Source organism: Apteryx mantelli, chromosome 1, assembly GCF_036417845.1.
Source record: "Apteryx mantelli isolate bAptMan1 chromosome 1, bAptMan1.hap1, whole genome shotgun sequence".
Lineage (NCBI taxonomy): Eukaryota > Metazoa > Chordata > Aves > Apterygiformes > Apterygidae > Apteryx > Apteryx mantelli.
This window is the reverse complement of record NC_089978.1, coordinates 136,812,476-136,825,340: the sequence shown is the minus strand read 5'-3', so window position 1 is coordinate 136,825,340 and position 12,865 is coordinate 136,812,476. Positions and strand designations below refer to the sequence as shown.

Genomic DNA, 12,865 nt, shown 5'->3' with positions numbered 1-12,865 from the left:
CAGCTGAAGCATCCTCCTGCTGGTTCCTCTCCACTGAGGCACCCAGTTTTGCCTGTAAATCTAAGTCCAGAAACAGCCACAGTGTGTGTGGGTAGAGTTTTCCACCCTCATGGTTTGCATGTGAGCAAGAGTGCACTTATCTGACAGGCAGCACTGGGGGTGGGGAAGGGAGTTAAGAGTCCCCAGATTGCTCCAGAGTAAACCACCTCTGGTATTTATGGTCTTTACCATGCCCCTTATCTTTAATCATATTTCATTCTATTATGGATAGCTATAGAGTCTGTCCAGCTTCAGTGCCAAAGACACTGTTTATCCCAAGTCTGTTCATATTATTGAGGTAAGGCTTATTCTGGTCAAACTCACATTAAAGAATGCATGTAAGTGTAAAACTACTCTGCCCTCAGTGGCCTGTTTTTGCCTTTTCCTACTTTTAAAACTACAAGGCTCAGCAGCCTCTGTAGTTTGACTAGAACAAACACACAGAGGAAATATCCTTAGTGGATGATCTCAGTGAGGAATTAACAGATCTGGTTTGATGTGATTCATATTTTCTTTAGTTTGACATTTCATGCAGGGCATGAGTTGTACACTGGAAATCAAAAGAAGGTTACCTTGACCTTCAAAAAAAAATAGTAATAAATATTCCAGTGTTCACCAAAGCCACCAGACAGAGTAGTCTAGAAAGCAAAAACATTTACTTAATCATCAAAGAGGTTCAGCCTAGGAATTGACAAATGTTCACTATTATTTTTAGACCATCAAAGGGTCCTGTGAAAGTGAGGGCCTTGTTGTGCTGGATGTTGTACAAACACAAAGAAAGAAATAGTACCTGCCCCTGCCAAGTTACAGTTTAAATAAGCAAAGGAAATAGAGGTGTAGAAGCAAATGATTTAGCCACAACCAGATCAGGATGAGAATCCATGTTTTCTGAGATTACGTCCTGGACCCTGTACTTTGAATGAACTGTGTTTGACTACATTCCTTTTGTCATGTGTCCCAAAATTGTGTGCACAAGAGACTTTCCCTCACAGCGAGATGGCCAGGGAGGCTCTGCAGCACTATCAGGCTTTGATTTTTCAGTGTCAGGGAGCAGCAAGGGCCAGCTGCTCTCTAAGGGACAGTGAGCTTGGAGTTGAGGGTGAGCCCAGCACAGGCAGTGCCCTCACTGATGGGGCACAGTCCCACAGGATCTGAACACAATGGGCAGAGCAGGGTGTGGGTAACACAGTCCATCAACAGTCCCAGGTAAGGAAAGTGATGAAACAGGTCCAGGGTTCATCCAGGAAGTCCAGTCAGGAGCAAAAGGAGATGGTGCCAAAGACAGGACTGGAGACAAGCTACAATGTATGCCTGAAGGGTCCATCCAGGAGACAAGCTCCTACAACAAAGATCCAAGGGCTATCCAGGACAAAGGGCCAGAGTCACAGAATCACAGAATGTTTGAGGTTGGAAGGGACCTCTGGAGATCATCTAGTCCAACACCCCTGCTCAAGCAGGGTCACCTAGAGCACGTTGCACAGGATCGTGTCCAGGCAGGTTTTGAGTATCTCCAGAGAAGGAGACTCCACAACCTCTCCGGGCAACCTCTTCCAGTGCTCTGTCACCCTCACAGTGAAAAAGTTTCTCCTCATGTTCAGATGGAACTGTCTGTGTTTCAGTTTGTGCCCGCTGCCTCGCGTCCTGTCGCTGGGCACCACTGAAAAGAGTCTGGCTCCATCCTCTTGACACCCTCCCTTCAGATACTTGTACATGTTAATAAGATCTCCTCTCAACCTTCTCTTCTCCAGGCTAAACAGGCCCAGCTCTCTCAGCCTTTCCTCATAAGAGAGATGCTCCAGTCCCCTAAAATCATCTTTGTAGCCCTTCACTGGACTTGCTCCAGTAGTGCCACATCCCTCTTGTACTGGGGAGCCCAGAACTGGACGCAGTACTCCAGATGTGGCCTCAGCAGGGCTGAGTAGAGGGGGAGGCTCACCTCCCTCCACCTGCTGGCAACACTCTTCCTGATGCACCCCAGGATACCATTGGCCTTCTTGGCCACAAGGGCACCTTGCTGCCTCATGCTTAACTTGGTGTCCAGCAGCACTCCCAGGACCTTCTCTGCAGAGCTGCTTTCCAGCAGGTCAGCCCCAGCCTGTCCTGCTGCAGGGCCTTATTCCCCCCCTCGGTGCAGGACCCTGCAATTGCCTTTGTTGAACTTCATGAGGTTCCTCTCCGCCCACCTCTCCAGCCTGTCCAGGTCTCTCTGAATGGCAGCACAGCCCTCTGGTGCACACTCCTCCCAGTTTTGTATCGTCAGCAAACTTGCCGAGGAGGCACTCTGTTCCTTCATCCAGGTCATTGATGAAGAAGTTGAACAAGACTGGACCCAGGACTGACCCCTGGGGGACACCGCTAGCTACGGGCCTCCAACTAGACTCTGCACCACTGATCACAACCCTCTGAGCTCTGCCAGCCAGCCAGTTCTCAAGCCACCTTACCGGCCACTCATCTAACCCACACTTCCTGAGCTTACCTATGAGGATGTTACGGGATACAGTGTCAAAAGCCTTCCTGAAGTCAAGGTAGACAACATCCACTGCTCTCCCCTCATCAACCCAGCCAGTCATTCCATCACAGAAGGCTATCAGGTTGATTAAGCATCATTTCGCCTTGGTGAAGCCATGCTGACTGCTCCTGATCACCTTCTTTTCCTCCACATGCATGGAGATGGCCTCCAGGATGAGCTGCTCCATCACCTTTCGAGGGATGGAGGTGAGCCTGACTGGCCTGTAGTTTCCTGGGTCCTCTTGCCCTTTTTGAAGAGTGGGGTGACACTGGCTTTCTTCCAGTCTTCAGGCACCTCTCCTGTTCTCCAGGACCTTGCAAAGATGATGGAGAGTGGCCTAGCAATAACATCCGCCAGCTCCCTCAGCACTCGTGGGTGCATCCCAGCGGGGCCCATGGATTTGTGGGTGTCAGGTTTCACTAAATGATCTCTAACCCCATCCTCCTCAACCAACGGGAAGGCTTCCTTTCTCCAGACTTTCTCTCTTGCCTCCAGCGTCTGCAAGTCCTGAGGGCTGGCCTGAGCAGGAAAGACTGACGCAAAGGCGGCATTCAGTAACTCTGCCTTCTCTCACCAGGGCAGCCACCCCATTCAGCAGCAGGCCCACATTTTCCCTAGTCTTCCTTTTGCTCCTGATGTATGCGAAGAAGCCCTTCTTCTTGTCCTTGACATCCCTTGCCAGATTTAATTCCAAATGGGCCCTGGCCTTCCTCGTCACATCCCTGCAGACGCTGACAACGTGCCTATAGTCCTCCCAAGTGGCCTGTCCCCCTTTCCACATTCTCTCTACTTCCTTCTTCTGGCTGAATTTTGCCAGGAGCTCCTTGCTCAGCCATGCAGGCCTCCTGCCTCCTTACTCATAGCGATGCTCCGATCTTGAGCTTGCAGGAAGTGATGCTTGAAAGTAACCAGCTCTCTTGGGCACCCCCCGCTCCTTCTAGGGCCCTAACCCATGGGATTCCTCCAAGTAGGTCCCTGAAGAGGCCAAAGTTTGCTCTGCTGAAGTCCAGGGTTGCGATCCTGCTTATTGCCCTGCCTCCTCCTCGCAGCATCCTGAACTCCACCATCTCGTGGTCACTGCCCCCAAGGCTGCCCCCGACCTTCGCATCTTCGGCCAGTCCTTCTCTGTTTGTTAGTACGAGGTGCAGCAGCACACCTCTCCTCGTTGGCTCCTTCACCACCTGTGTCAAGAAGTTGTCATCAATGCTCAACAGCCTAGAGACAGTCATACCTACAACATAGCCCAGGCAGGGACTGAAGGCCCAGGCTTGAGCTTAAATGGAGCTCCTGACCCCATGGGCAGGGTGTGTGTGTGAAGGCCTCTGGTGAGGTTGGTCGGGCCAATTAAGGCCTATTGGTGCACTGAGGACATTCCTCTGAAACTGGCAACAGAAAACCATACATGATGGCTATTTTGCTGACAGGTTCTCTGCTCCCTGGGAAATGGATTAGATCAGCTATTCACTTCATTGATGTTATAGGAAGCAAATATTAAGTGGTTAGAGTTTCCAGTCACTCCAGTCTGGGATAGATTTGAAGAAGCACCCTAACTGTGAAAAGCTTGCCCTCAAACTACTATAGTGTGTTACGGAGTACGTATCCCTTGTGTAGCAGGATATGAGCACTTTGTGAGAACTGCCCATGGTAATGCAAACAAGCAATTTTATATACCCAAGTTTTCTAGATGCTTGAGTGGGTTGCAGCTTATTGGCCACTGTAGACCACTACTCCCCTGAGCCAGCTTGCTCGACATTCCAGCTGATATGGCAAAAACTCCCTATTTCTTCTGACAATGGGACATATCTCTAGGTCTCTGCTCTATCCCCTTACTGATACAGGAATGCACCCAGAGTATCACTAGGTCAGCTTGGGTAAGAAGGTGCAACTCAGTGCAGGATTGGATCCTGAAATATTCTGTTAATGCAACTTTACCCTGTGAGTTAATTCTCTTCTCTGGACAGGTAGAGATATGTGGAACCTGCTACATCAGTATAGCCCCAGAGGAGACACACTGATCAGAAACAGAAATCCTCAAGCACACATAGTATCCTGTTGTACTGATCAGGAAAATGGACAGGAGGCAATGAGAGTGCACTGCTTACACAGAACATGTGCACCTAAGCCCACAACTCTGAGAAAGGATCTGTCTAATTCTTCAGACCTCCAAAAATGATATTCTGGCAGGGGCTTGATCTTATTTGTAGTCCAGCAAATATGCTGCTGCCATTGCTAGCTGCAGGCCATATGCCTTGTACTAATTTAACAGCTCAGGACTCACTAGTAATTGTCTTGAGAGGTCTTGAGAGGTCATGCATCTGTTTTAGATGTAACTCCCTACCTATCTGATCTGTTTGGAAGGAGATGATTGAACTTGTACTTTCCCAGGGGATTCCTGATGTTTGTGCTGACAGCTCAATCAAAGGCAGCTGTGAGGAAATAGTTTAAATCAATATAGCCACAGAACTCTACAACAACTTCCCTGACATGCAAAAACAAGTATCTGCTCCCAACCAAATCTTCCAGAAATGACCACGTCTCTAACTGTAGCTGTTCAGACTGATGGAAGAAATGAAGGTAGGAGATATTTTTCTATGTCTTTCTTCAACAGCACCCAAACTGTGGCCTGGAATCAGGTTGACCAGTCTAATCTATTTGATCTGCTCTTTGCTCTCTCCCTCCCCCCCCGCCTTTTTTCTGGCATCCCATGTCCACTATGTAACCAGAAGTGCCTCTGTACTATGATGAATGCTGGCATACTGGTCATTTGATGAGTGCAGTTTTGGTCAGCTGATGGATGAATTTTTGGTTATGTAATAGGGAATAGTCCAGGCACATGGTCCACAAATGCTTCTAGAAGACGGTATTTAACTTCTTAGTTGATGTGAAGCACCACTGCTGCTTTCTGTCAAAGATTTCATTACATGGGGGTTGTGTTTTGTCTTGCTTGAGGTGAGCTTCTCTGAAAAGAAAAAACACAGCCCGAACTGTTATGGGGTGTTTCTAAGGCATTTAAAATAATAAGTTACTTTTGGACATTGTCTTGCATTCTTTTCTGAAACAAGCATCACTTGTGTGGTTTTGGGTTTTTTTGTTTTGTTTATGAGTTTTAGCAGGAAGGTCACTTTGATAGAAAATTCCTCCAGCTGAACTAAGTGAGGCGAGGGTGGGGCAGGCCTTTGTTAGTTTAGTTTGAGATTTCAGTGCATTTTCTTAATTCCCCCATAAATCAGTATAAATTGAAACATTTCAAAAAAAGTTCAGCATTAGCTGTTGATCAAATGTGGAAAGATTCAGCTCCAAAGGTGAAAGTTTCAGAAAAGAAAGGAATTAGAATAGAAACTGTTGATCTATAACTTGAAGACTAACATATGATTTACATGTTTCTATCCTGATAATGCCTTTTTTTTTTCCCAAGGTCCAGAAGCATGGAGAAGCACTGGACTTTATATTCCTCCTAGAAGAACAGCGAGTCTGCAGTTTCCTGCTTCCACTGTTGCAACTAACCTGATGGTGAACATTTTCATTTGTTTCTCATTACAGTCAGAAGAACCTCCCTTGCTCCCATTCTCATTTCTTTGAAGTTTGTCTCAGCCTTACTGAGATGCAAACCACAAGCAATTCCTCCCCAAGTTTCTGCTATTCTAATCCTCTTTCTACATTCCTCAAACTATATTCTCACACTTCGGTCCTGAAAAAAAAAAATCCCCTAGACGGCTGTAATGGACGTACCTCTGATTTTTACTTGCTCCAAGCTGTGGCCATTTCATGTTAGTTTCACACTTCCTATGTGCCCTCTTCCATTCTCCTAGAAAAGGCAGTGGTCAAAAGTGACAAATATCTATATTGTTGCTGTCAAAATGAAGGGAATAAACCCTGTATTCACAGTGAATAAGATGAAAAGTAACATGATTGAAATTTGCCTGTCTAGAAGAGACTATTAAGATATTTCTGCCCACTATAAAAAGTGTCTCTATGTTTCTCCCAGCAAAAGATTTCTGAAACAAAGAAGAGTCCGTCTGAAAAAATGTATAAAAGAAGCAAGAAATATTTTAACTGAGAGAAGAGAAATAAGTGGGAACAAAGCAGCAGTCAGAACCTGGTCTGACAGTGCCAGAAGTTGCCCTGCAACTCTGCAACCTCTGTCTAGAACTGACGATACATCCTCCCTGTTGGATGTGGTGGGTAGGGGACTAACAGCAAGGGGTGCAACAACTTTGGTGTGTATGTGACCTTGTGCATTCTCACTGGCCCATTGATTGGCAGACTGTAGGGAGTGATGTGGGTATACACAAAGTTAAAGCACCTGCATCTCTAACAAGAAGTGCATATAATTAGGGGAACACACACTCTGAGAAAAGGGATATGTTCTTGTAACTCACACTTCCTGTGGGGAGGAGGGGCTGGGAGGGGGAGGGGTTGTGCAATTAACCATGTGAATGTGTGTGTGTGTATGTGTGGGGATTAGAACTTTTGGTGATTAGTTACAGAAACATATTTAGAAATTTGAAAGTGTTTATTAATATTTTGTGTCTAGTCTTGTGGTTTATCCATTGTATTGCTGACAGTGATCCTGAATATATAGGTAACTCTTTGCCAGTTAATGACATGTCATTAATATATCAATAAACTGCTTTGATCCTGATTAGATTTAAACCATGTGAACTGAGCAGGTTTTCCCTGTGACAGTTTCACACCTTCCACAATCTCCATATTAATCAACTGAAGTTACCTTCCCTCCTATATGCACAAAATCAATTATATTTTAGACCAATAACAAATATCAAGTAGTCTCATTTATGAGCATCTGTGGTGCATTTCAGCTCTGTTGTCAAGCTCTGTCCTCCAGCATAAAGGCTGGGAACTTCTTAAAATGCCATCTGAGAATCTGTTACTGTATTGTGAATCTAGTAGCTAGTGCCATCTAGTAGCTTGTACCTTCTAGGACAATAACAGCTAGCATATCTATGGACTATCTTTCCAGTGCAACAAAGCTGTTGGGTGGTCTGACCCTGTCTGCAACCTGTTGTGCACAATAAAAACACTCAAAAGATATTTTCTACACACACTTTATGCTCGTCCTCATTTGTAACCAGCTTTACGCCCTGCTCTTTTGAGTCTTCTATCGATATGCTGTGGTTATGTTTGCTATCCCATTCCTGCCTCAGTGTGTGCTTGTATGCATCTTGACAGGGAAAAAAATGTAGCTCATGGAAAGTGGAAGAGCAATGGATGCATACCCCCACCAGTCAGTTCAGAGTACAATGAGATCCAGTCAGGATTCTTTATTCTTAGGGATATCCTTAGTGATACTTCATCCTTCAGGGTTTTGCATCAAGTCACCTTGAGCAGCGCTAGAATCAATATGTGTGGCTGTGCCTCATGCAGCAGGAGTAAAGCTTCATGATCTGTAGTGCACAGGGATTCTGACATGGTCTAGTGATCCCTTCTGACCTCTACCTCCAGTATGACACATCGCTTGCAACCTCTCCTCTCTAGTCAAAGCTCCATCCTTTTTCCTGAGCGATTAGTTAAAAACAATGTTGGCAAGTTCCCCATTGTGGTCTGGGTTACTGGTTTCAGGCTTAGCATAGGGACTTGCCAAGACTGAGTCACGGACATCATTTCCTGTGGTAATCTGACCATCTTTTGCAGGTCTCTGTCAAATACCGTGGGTTTAGCCCTTTGCTAGCAAATTCCAACAGAGTAGGCATTTTCACACACACACTCACTGGGGAGAATAAACACAATGGAGGCAAAGCCAACAGTATGTCCTGAAAGATTACCTGAATTAAGTGCAAAAGGAGGTTGTTTGAGGTGGAGTGATACTACATTTCAGCTGTTTTCCTTTGCCTCTATAAGGTTCTGTGTTGCAATGAGCCTCTTCTGAAATGTCTTGGCAGAGAGATAATGAAAACTCCCCCATTCCCACGTGTTGTGGGGAACATCCAACATTTGGCTTTTTCTGCACACCAGATCAGAGACTGTGAACACTCCCTACTAGCGTGAGAGCTGCCCTGATGCAGTCTTCTGTACAAGAAGAAGGCTGTATTCATATCCATATCTGTAACATGAACTCTTGGTAGGGAAGAGTAATACTGTGGCAGAAACAATGAACTGACGAGGGAGAGCCAGTCCTGGAATTGCAGGTAATCACAGAGTCTTCCTTTCTGTCTTCCTGTGGAAGAAGGATGAGGTGGGGGGAGATACAAGGTGGGGTAGGTAATGGGTGTGGTACAGTGCCTGGCCTCACAGGGACCATAGGGAACAAGGGAAGCAACAGAAGAGGGAAGTGGGGAGTGACTGGACTGGGAGAAAAACCCTTTTCCCAGGATCAGGGGGAGTGAAAGTCAAGACAGACCATGGTCTGTCCTTTCCTTCAGTGGTTCTTCCATAAACAGCAGAACTGAAGAGTGCTACCCTACTAGCATAATCCATGTTAAACTGTCTGGATCAAGTCAAGCACAAATCATTGCTCCCATCTCTGGTGTCTCTAAGAAAGACCAAGCTCACGCTGTCCCAGAGCTTCAAGGTCCCCCTTCTCCTGTGGAAACAATTTCTCTGTGGCTCTGTCTGTGCAAACACTGAGCTAGACTGTCACTCCTTTGAGTAACTCTGACTATACGCTATTGCATAAAAGGGGCAGGGCAATAGAGCAAAAATAGAGTTGTGTACATGAGAGAGAGAAACTCTAAAGAGAGATGAGGAGGAGGGAGGTATAGAAGGAGGGTTCAGTGAAAGACAGGAGTAATGGAGGGCAACAAGGAAGGAAGTGTGCTTCACACTGAGCTCACTGAGATGAAAGATAGCACATCTTGTTCAAAAATGGGCTTGTTTTCCCCCCACAGAGGAAGGCTGGACATGCTGCCCAATGGGCTGGAGACTGTTTCAAAAAAGCTGCTGCTACGTGTTAGCTGATGAGATGTCCTCGGGTGAGAGTGAGAACTGCACTGGGATGGGCTCCCACCTGGTGGTGATCAATACAGAAGCAGAGCAGGTAAGTGCAGGGCTGAGAGAGGCAACACAGCAGCCCTGGGACGCCAGTGCCAGGTCCTGAAAGGGACTCCAGAGCCCCTCCTTGCTCCTGCAGTAGAGCAGGGAATGTCTTCTCTGGGTCCATTCAACCCTGGCTCCCCTCTGCTACCAGCCCCATCCCACAGGGATTCTTGCCTCCCCCCCAACCAATCTTGCACCTCAAGGACACTGCATTTTATCCAGGACTTCCTCTTCAGCTTGGTGAAAAGATTATTTGCTAGTGGATATGAAACAAAATACTACATAGGCTTGACTGCTTATGGAAAAGGGCAATGGCACTAGGTGGATCAGACTCCATATAATGCAACAGCAACATGAGTAACCTGTAGGGGAAAGGAAGGTGTTAAAATTTACACCCTTTTGTCCATGTGTCAGAAAGTGGTCTCTGTCCCCAGCTGAGTCAGGGGGCATGTCCAGTCTTCTCCTTTGCCTTAACCAAAGTTCCTGATCTCTGTCACAGGAATGTTCCCTTTCTTTTCCAGAACTGTTCTAGTTGACTCTGTCCCCTGCTTTCACTCATGACAATGCATTGCCAATAGAGAAACTTTTGTTTACAGGTTCTGGAAACCTGGGGAACCCAATTTACTCTTTGCAGAAAAATGTGTTGCAATTCATGTGAAGGGAAATACAGACTCCAACACTTACAGTAACTGGAACAACATCCTTTGCTTCACAATTTGCTTTAGAATTTGTGAACTGGCAGCCAAATATGTCTGAGGAAAGAAACTCCACTCTGGATGAGGGACCTGGAGGAGCACCCTTGTGATGGGGCAGCTTATGAGGAGCTGATGGAAAGGCTGGACTGAACCCTCACAAATGTCTTGTCTTGCACTGTCATGGGATTCCAGCTCTGAAGAACCTCAGTTCCCTACCTCTCCTCCTAAATTTTTTTCCAAGCTGAAGACCAGCCCTGGACAGAAGCCCTCAGGCTGATGTCAAGGATCTATTGGGCCCCTTCCCACCCTCCTCCTTCAGACACAGTGCACCGAGTCTTCAGTACTTTCTTTGACTCTGTCTAATTGTTGTCTAAATGATGCAGAAAAGGCCCTCTCTCTGCTTCGTGGATGGAGACTGGTCCTACAAATCACTGGAGCAGAGTTTGAAAGAAGAGCATTCAATGGAGAGTCCTCCTAAAGGGAATTGCTTATTCATGTCCTATCTCTAAGGCTTCCTCCTTCCTTCATTTCAGACTTTGCTCCTTGTGGATAACTGGCAACCTTCAGCATGTTCTGTGTTGATAAAAAAAAAATAAACCAGTAAATGTTGATCCTGTTCTTTCCTTGAGGCTGTCTTCTGAGTGACCAGTCCCAGCCCCAGCCAACTCACATCCTGTGCATAACAATATGGCTGCCACCATTGGTGCTAGAAAGATGTGAGCAAATGCTGCTTAACGGGCAGTATATATGTAAGTGGATATCTCCTACAGGGGCTGAAAGCCCCTGAAACTTGGAAGTGGAGAAAATGAAGCCTGCTTTTCCCTAGGAAAGGATACTGGTTCCCACTTGGCAGGACAGAAAGGAGAGTGACAAGCAGCTTCAGCTAGAGGATGTGTCCTCTTACAGAAGACCCCCTGGCATTCATGGTCTGCCGTTTTGGGACTTCTGTGATGCTAGACTGCCAATCTTCTAAGCCTTTAACTCCAATGATGCCACCATCAAAGTAGAAGCGGTGTTGGCCTCAGCAGGCCCTGCTCCAGACAACAGACAATAATCATTACTCTGCCATGGTCCACAACCTTCCGTTATTTGTTCAACAGGTCAAGGGTTGCCAGAGCAGCCAAAATAGCTCTTCCACGTTGTCAGCAGCCAGCCTGAGCTCCCTGCCAGCCTGGAAGAGAACTGAAGAGGAGGAGACCTGTCTGTGTGACAAGTTCTAGCACTTCATCAGAGCTTTTCCAGTCTCAGAGGCAGCAGGGGAAGAATGGCTAATGTGGGTCTTGTGTCATTCAGTCCCAAGAAGAAGAGCTAGGGCATAGCATCCTGAGGGATGGCTCTGGGGTGCTGGCTAGGCAAGGGGTGCAGAGGCAGGGAGAGGGACTACAGCACTTTCCATGATTAGGCCTAGTCCTTAACTACGCCCTGTCAGCTCTCTCCCCTCTAGCTTAGACAGATAGTGTGCTTATGCGCCATGGCCTACACAGGCTGGGGGTGTTACCTTAGATGGAACAGCATCTTCCTAGCCACCATTTTCCTGTGACCTCAGGGTGCTTCAGGTCCACCAGAGTATGGTGTGGAGCTTGTTTCTCCACCGGATTTTCTCTGACCAAGGGCCCCATCCACAGGAGCCCCTAGTATAGAATTAGCAACAAGAGGTCTGCTTGCTTTGGTGAGCCCAGGCCCACCTGACTGAAGAGCAGAGGGTGTGGGATGATTTCAGTGGGAGAAGGAGGCCCTGTCCCAGCGAGGGACATCGCTGCTGGAGCAAAACCTTTTCCACTAGGACTGACAGCAGGGACTGTGGGAACCGCAGCTGCAGCAGCAGGAGTGCCTTCACCAGGAGCAGCTGGAACAGATCCTTCCCGAAGGGGAGCTGTTCATCACAGGACAGCGGAGGCTTCCTCCTCCCAGAGATAGTCCTCTTGCAGTTCCTCCAGCTCACAGGGAGGCACCTCCGTCCACCTCTGCAGTGTCTTGGTTGACTCTGCTGACTGCACTACTCCCTGACACATTCTTGTTTCCTTTGGAAAGAAACTCAGGTTTGAGGATAGGGAAAGAACCATAGTGATATACATAACCTGCAGCTGAGATGCAGTCTGATTGCAGCAAAAATTTCAGCAGTGGTTCAAACCTAAACTGGCTTCTGATTTTCCTCTGGTTCAAACCCTGTGATGTCCAGTCTTTGAGAGATGCTCTCATTAGCTGGAAACCAGTCAGAAAGCCCACACTGGAAGGACAGCCTGGGAATACACCTCATTCCTCTGCATATGTGCTCCTTCCTGCAGAGAAAAAGCACAGCCAGGTCTCCCTACTCCCTCAATCTTACCCTTCTCCAGGAGTCCTTCAGACAAGGTTTAAAGGAGCACTCTCACTCTGCCAATCTTTTAGAGGTTTCCTAGTGGGAATATTGTGGAAGAGTTGGTGGTGTGCCCTGCTGGTTATGCCCCGCCTACTTAGACAGCAACCTAGGGAGAAAGTGAGGTCAGTTTCCTTGCTGCTGCCGGCAAGCACAGTGCTCACAGATGGGATCCTCAGCAAGAGACAGGAAGAAAATGCCTGGCATCATTAGGGAGAGAGAGAAGCAAAAACTACTGTGGTCTGACCAATGCAGGTACTATCATCTGGCTTG

The 12,865-nt window shown here is 47.1% G+C and overlaps 1 long non-coding RNA gene and 1 pseudogene across 1 annotated transcript; both read left to right on the top strand.

Annotated features, from left to right (window-relative positions):
* The first annotated feature begins 4,939 nt into the window (after positions 1 to 4,939).
* LOC136991141 (uncharacterized) lies at positions 4,940 to 6,903 on the top strand. The gene is made up of 3 exons (XR_010883176.1): positions 4,940 to 5,122; positions 5,964 to 6,058; positions 6,534 to 6,903. It is a non-coding gene; the product is annotated as an uncharacterized lncRNA (long non-coding RNA).
* Positions 6,904 to 8,770: 1,867 nt separating this feature from the next.
* LOC136991570 (C-type lectin domain family 4 member D-like) lies at positions 8,771 to 10,638 on the top strand (annotated as a pseudogene).
* The last annotated feature ends 2,227 nt before the right edge of the window (positions 10,639 to 12,865 follow it).